Genomic DNA, 7,456 nt, shown 5'->3' on the forward strand with positions numbered 1-7,456 from the left:
CAACCGAAGTGTCTCCTCACTTAGCCTTCAACACGATGAGAAATGCTGGCTCTCAATACAGAGGAAGAGGTAACAGAGGCAGATGTCGAGGAAACTACTCTACTAGAGGTCGTGGATTTCACCAACAGTTCACTACGGCTCAACCATCTAGCTCTTCCGTTACATCAGCTGAGAAACCAAACTGTCAAATATGTGGAAAACGAGGACACAATGCATTTGAATGCTGGTATCGGTTTGATGAAGAGTATCAGCAACCTGCTCAACCTGCTATCAATGCTGTTGCGTTCTCTGCACTCCACATCACTGATGTCACCGAGGACAATAGCTGGTATCCAGACTCTGCCGCAACAGCGCACATCACTAGCTCGACTCAACGCCTGTAAAAGGCTCAACCCTATCATGGAACTGATATGGTGATGGCGAGTGATAGGAACTTTCTACCCATCACACATGTTGGCTCTGCAAATCTTCCCTCCACGTCAAGTAATCTTCCACTTAAAGATGTGCTTGTTTGTCCTGAAATAGCTAAATCATTGTTGTCAGTTTCAAGGTTAACTAAAGATTATCCATGTAAAGTCTCGTTTGATGGTGATGATGTTGTTATAAAGGACAAAGCAACACGCAAAGTTCTGACAAAGGGAAAGGAAACTAATGGTTTGTATAAACTGGATGACCCAAAATATAAGACGTTCTACTCTACAAGACAAGTCAAGACTAGTGATGAGGTCTGGCATCAAAGGTTAGGGCATCCACATCTGCAGATCCTTCAGCTCTTATCTACAAATAAGGCAATTCAAATCAATAAAAGTACCAAGAAGGTGTGTGAGTCATGTCAGCTTGGGAAGAGTTCAAAATTGCCATTTGTTTCTTCTACTTTTAATGCATCTAGACCCCTAGAGAGAGTGCATTGTGATCTTTGGGGTCCTTCTCCTGTATCTTCTGTTCAAGGATTCAGATTTTATGTTGTGTTCATTGATAACTTCTCAAGATACTGTTAGCTTTATCCTCTAAAAAGAAAATCTGATTTCTACTCTATCTTCATCAAGTATCAGTCTTTTGTTGAGAATCTCTTACAAACAAAGATAGGAACATTTCAATCAGACGGAGGTGGGGAATTTAACAGTCAGAGATTTTTTACTCATCTGGAGACATCAGGTATTCAACATTTTGTCTCTTGTCCACATACTCCTCAGCAAAACGGCATAGCAGAGAGGAAGCATAAGCAGTTGACAGAGATGGCTCTGACTTTACTTTTTCAAAGCGCTATTCCACAGAGTTTCTGGGTCGAAGCCTTCTTTACATCGAGTTTTCTGAGTAATCTCCTGCCTACAAGTGTTCTCGCAGGTAACACAAGTCCTTATGAAGCTCTATTCTCAAAACCACCTGAATATTCAGCCTTAAGGATCTTTGGTTGTGCCTGCTTCCCAATGTTGAGGCCATACACTCAAAATAAGTTTGACCCTCGATCACTCAAGTGTGTTTTTCTCGGATACGCTGAGAAATATAAAGGCTACAAATGCTTTTATCCTCCAACTGGGCGTGTATACATCAGTCGCCATGTCATCTTTGATGAGGCAAGCTTCCCATTCACAAGTGTATACAGTTATCTTCACAAATCATCGCCCACACCACTATATGGAGCCTGGCTCAAGCAGCTTTCGGATGTTACTGCATCTTGTGCTCCCGTTGCAGACTCTACAGAAGTCCCTGTAACAGCAAAAGAACAAGTTCCTGTTACACCAATGCCAGCTCCAAACACAATAAATGACACTGCTACTATAGACGACATGCCAACACCAAACGTGACTGATCTTGAACATGATGTTGGTGATGTGAGTTCTGAGTGTACGGCAAGCTTAGATCTTGATCCTATAAGCAACAGCTCACCTTCACCAGTCTCAAATGTGCACAGATCATTTACCAATGATGACATCTGCACAACTGAAACAACCCGTGAATCCACTGCAGACACTGCAATTCATCCAATGATAACTCGATCAAAAGCTGGGATTGTCAAACCGAATCCTCGCTATGCTCTACTTACACATAAGGTATCTTATCCGAAGCCTGCAACAGTCACTGCTGCTCTTAAAGATCCAAACTGGACAACTGCTATGACTGAAGAGATAGGTAACTGCAAAGAAGCGAATACATTCTCTTTAGTTCCTGAAACACCGGATATGCATGTTTTGGGTTCAAAGTGGTTTTTTCGGGTCAAACTCAACGCAGATGGATCTTTAGACAAGTTTAAAGCTAGACTCGTCGCTCAAGGATTCACACAAGAAGAAGGCATTGATTATCTTGAAACTTATAGTCCAGTAGTTCGAACAGCGACAGTAAGAGCGGTACTTCACTTTGCAACAGTTATGAACTGGGAAATTAAGCAAATGGATGTTCAAAATGCTTTCCTCCATGGTGATCTCAATGAAGTTGTCTACATGAGACAACCTGCTGGTTTTGTTGACAAGGATCATCCAAATCATGTTTGTCTTCTCCACAAATCACTCTACGACCTCAAACAGGCTCCAAGAGCTTGGTTTGATAAATTCAGTACTTTTTTGCTTAACTTTGGCTTCACTTGCAGTCTAAGAGACCCCTCTCTGTTCGTTTGCTTTAAAGGAACCGACATTATTATGTTTTTACTCTATGTCGATGATATGGCTATTACAGGAAACTCCTCCAAGCTTCTCTCCACTCTCCTTGATGAGCTAAACAAGCAGTTCAAAATGAAAGATCTTGGCAGGCTTCACTACTTTCTTGGCATTCAGATTCAGTATCACGAAAATGGCATGTTCCTATCACAACAAATGTATGCTGAGGATCTCTTAGCTGTTGCTTCTATGTCTACATGTGCTCCTGTTGCAACACCACTTCCTCAACAACTGAACAAAGTACCAAAACAAAAGGTTTTGTTCGAAAATCCTAAATATTTCAGAAGTTTGGCTGGTCGACTGCAGTATTTGACGCTAACAAGACCAGACCTGCAATTTTCTGTCAACTATGTCTGTTAGAAGATGCATGAACCTTCAGTCTCTGATTTTCATCTTCTGAAATGGATTCTACGGTACATAAAAGGCACCACTACTATGGGAGTCTCCTTTGCTCGCCAAACAGATTCTAAGCTTCGAGTGTATAGTGACAGTGACTACTCAGGGTGTCTGTCCACTAGCAGGTCCACTGGCGGCTTTTGCACATTTCTTGGCCGTAATATGATCTCTTGGTCGGAAAGAAACAGCAAACAGTGTCCAAAAGCTCCACTGAAGCTGAATACAGAGCCATGTCTGAAGCAGCATCCGAAATCACATGGATCGTGAATCTTCTTCAGGACTTAGGCATCCAGCTACCTGCAACACCAGAGCTCAACTGTGATAACCTCTCTGTTGTTTATCTCACCGTCAATCCAAGCTTTCATGCTCGAACTAAGCATTTCGCCACACACTATCACTATGTTCGTGAGCAGGTCGCCTTTGGAAACTTGATTGTCAATCACATTCCTGCACACTTTCAACTGGCGGACATATTCACCAAATCTCTCCCACAAAGACCATTTGAGTATTACAGAGCCAAACTTGGCGTAGGCGTTCCCCCCACACCAAGTTTGCGGGGGAGTGTAAAGAACAGAGCACAAAACGACACTGTTTTGTCAACATGCTCACATTGTGTCAAACCCATCAAGCTTAAAGCCTGCGAACAAGATACAAAGAAGAAGCCCATGACTCTGCAATGGTCACCTGCAACAGACAACAAGGCGTTAGCAAAGGAAACCGTACAAAGTACGACAGTGACTCTACACAATCGATTCAAGATGTTGGGACCAGTTGATGAAGAAGAAGCCACGTAATCTCTCACAAAGAACTCTCTAGAATCTAGGTTTAATCTTATGTGACTATATAAGTGAGCCACTTGCAATGTAATATCTCAATGATTGGAATAACAGAAACAATCTTTCACCACTCTTATTTTCTTTCAATATCATCGTTTTACCCTATATATCATGTAAATTAATAGTATTAACTACGCTTAATACTATTTTCTTCTTCTTGGGGTAAAACGTTAAATTTACTAAATAATATTTGTTGAGAATTGAAAACATGCATATCGTATAAATCACTTTTGAGGAACTAGTAGTAGCTATAGTTATAAATATAGATGGAAAAAAAATTACACTTTTTTTACTAAAAAGTAAAAAAGAAGTAGAGATTTTTAGCGATAGATCACATTATTGATGAATGAATGAATCAAAGAGAAAGAATAAGATGGTGAAAAAACGAATCCATTTTTCTGAAATCGAGAAAACATTTTGACACTAAAGTGGAAACAAACAAAAAAGAAAGCTCCCAAGAAGATATTAAAAAATGGTAAGAAGAGATGGATGCATGGGAATATACGCTGTGTTTGTTTGATGCTTTGCTTGAAGATGGAGGCAAGAATATTATGCGGGTCCCTTTGGAAGTTGCGCCTCAAATCTTTCTAATCCGATCTTCTTCTTCTTTTTTTCCATTATTTTATATACGTCTCTCGTCTCGTTAGTAGTGTTCTCAACCACAGTATAATAATCATGCAAGTTTTTAGTAAAGAAATAACAAGAAAAATACGTATTTTAAATAAAATGCATGGTTCTAACAAAGCTGATAGTAGTAAAACCCTGATACGAAAACATTGTCTACTAGTACTAGATATTCTACTAGCTAGATAGACACTCTAATAGTCAGTATACAACAAAGCAAACTAGATTAAAGATGAAGAATTGGTTCAATAATGTTTTTCTTTGTCAGAGATAATTTGGAAACAGATAGATTTGGCTATTATGTTTTTTTTTTTTAATATAGTGGGAGTTTCAAATTAAAAAATACTGACTGTGATGTGAGTGAGACAGCACATGCCAAGCAAATATACCTAATCACTCTCAGGCCGCTACGACGACCACTTTGCTCGGCCTCCTCATCACTTGTATCTCTTACCTCGATTTCCTCCAAATTATTCCTTTGTCATGCCGCCACGTGTCATCCCATTTGCCGACACCTGGGTCCCATTCTTACCGCCGGCCAGTCACTCTGTCGTCATTTGGCCCCTCGTCGTCGGATACTTGTTCCGATTTTCCTCTTGTTTCTTAATATTTTCAGAAATTAGGGGTTCTTATATTTTTGCTTCTCACACGTCGTTTGTTTTGGTAGTTCATCAAGAATATCCTATCCTAATTACATTTAATTAAATAATAATAATTGAAGTTCATATACAAGTGTGACCTGTTGAAGGCTTCACTTCTTATAATTAATGAGGAATTGCAAATGATAGCTATTCTTTTTTTTTTCCTTTACAGTTTTAAAATTTGTAGTGTAGCTAGTAATCTGTACTTACGATCATTATAATTTTTTGGACCATAAATGAGATGGACCAACTTGACGCAGTCATTGATTTAACAAAAGTAATAATTAAAGTTTTTGTCTTCATCAATTGCTTAGACCATCAACCAAACTTCAACGGCATAATCATCTAAAGAAAAATACCATAAGAATTAAAAGATTGCATTTCAATTAATTACTATTAGTTTTCACTTGGGAAAAATCAAACCAAAGTTGTATACTCCTATAGATCCGAATTAGCATTAGGTCAAATACGAATGAAAACAAAAGAGTACTAGTATTTTGGGGGACGATTAATAATAATTACAATAACGATCACTCTGTTAAAGGACATCATCACGTCGAGATAGATTGCAAAATGATTCATATAGAAGTAGTATATGAGAGCTCTCTTATCAATACGATCTGCTTTAACTACTTTTTATTTGCCCATGAAATTCTAAGTTTTTGTCACTTGTCTAATTACGACACTCTAAAGCAACTGAACATATTACAAATTTGACTGGTCAACACAAAACTCTTGTCTTTTTTATATGTTCTGCGTGCCCCCACCACTTCCAGTTAAATACATAGACATATTATAATGTTCGATTCCAGCAGAATTTGTTGATTTTGAATGGAAGAATCATGTTATGTCACTCTCATTCCTGTTTCTTGACCCTCCACAGCTTTCGAAATTTGATATATATACAAAGTTTATAGACTAATTTGATATTATCATCAAAATAAAATTCATTTTCCTTAACAAACTTTGCTGTAAGTTTAGTGTTAACGTACGTCGACTTAAAATGTTGCTTCCCTTAATTATTTGGACTTCTTGATTAATTTTGAAGTGTATAAATAGTCCATGAATTTTATTCTCTATACGTTCTTCATTAATGCAACCTCCAAGTTATACTTTCATAATCTGGATAACTAATTTAAAGAATGAGTTCTGAAACTCTACACAAATCGAGAACTTTAGACTAGAGTATTGTTCGAACTGAAAAAAAAAAAAAAAACAAAAAAACGATGTTCATTAGCAATGGGCAACATATACTGCATATCTTATACTATACAAAAAAATAAATCTTATACTATACAGAACGCTTTTCCTGTAAATCTTACATCAGTTCCAAGACAAGTATGCAATATGTTATACTCCATGTCTCCATCGATTTCAATGTAACATTGGTCCAATATTAAAAATTGATATATATATATATATATAATTACAATACTACACCCCAAACAATATATTTCCTCCGTTTCAAAATATAAAATGTTTTAGAAAAGTTTTTTGTTTCATTATATATGATGTTTTCAAGTTTCTATACAACTTTTACATTAGTTTAATATTTTATATTATGCAGTATTGTTTTTGATTGGTTGAACTTTTTAAAAATAAATATTTCTTAATTTGCGTGCTTTAGTTAAAACATCATATATTTTGAAACGGAGAGAGTATTTCATTACCTAATACTCACAAGTCACACTAACCCATCAATCTTTACTTTCTCTAAATTTGAAAAGGTAAAGTTAAGAAGAATAATTGTTCTGTGAATAAGTTGTATTCTGAATATAATGGACGACACTTCCAATAAATGTAAACTTATAATTCTGAAACAACTGAAAACTGATATAATACATGTTAAAAAAATAGGTTTAGGGTATGTGTTAGAAAAAATAGGTGAAATTCTGTGTGTTTAACATATGCCAAATAGAGATAAATAAACAAATAAAAAAATGGAAAATCGTTAATTGATTAAAAGCTGTGTGAAGTGTTAGTGGTATTGTTTTATTTATATAAATGTTACAAGATTAATTAAATTTTAATTTAAAACTTAAAGATATTGGTCATCATTAATTTGATAAAAATTGGGAGCCACAAGTATAGGTAGGGTCCAAAGCGAATTATAATGATCATCAGTTTTATTTGGAGACCCCAATGATTGTTTGTGAATGAATCACCAGTTCCCTGACTGAAACAGGTTCATAAGAAAATGATTTTTCCATCCTATTAAGCATTTGCTTTTGGAATTTTGTTCTCCTTCTTAAGCTTTGCTTTTGGAATTTTGTTCTCCTTCTTGTAATGTTCAATAGTTAAGCATTTC

Source organism: Camelina sativa, chromosome 18 (assembly GCF_030686135.1).
Source record: "Camelina sativa cultivar CO46 ecotype springtype chromosome 18, ASM3068613v1".
Lineage (NCBI taxonomy): Eukaryota > Viridiplantae > Streptophyta > Magnoliopsida > Brassicales > Brassicaceae > Camelina > Camelina sativa.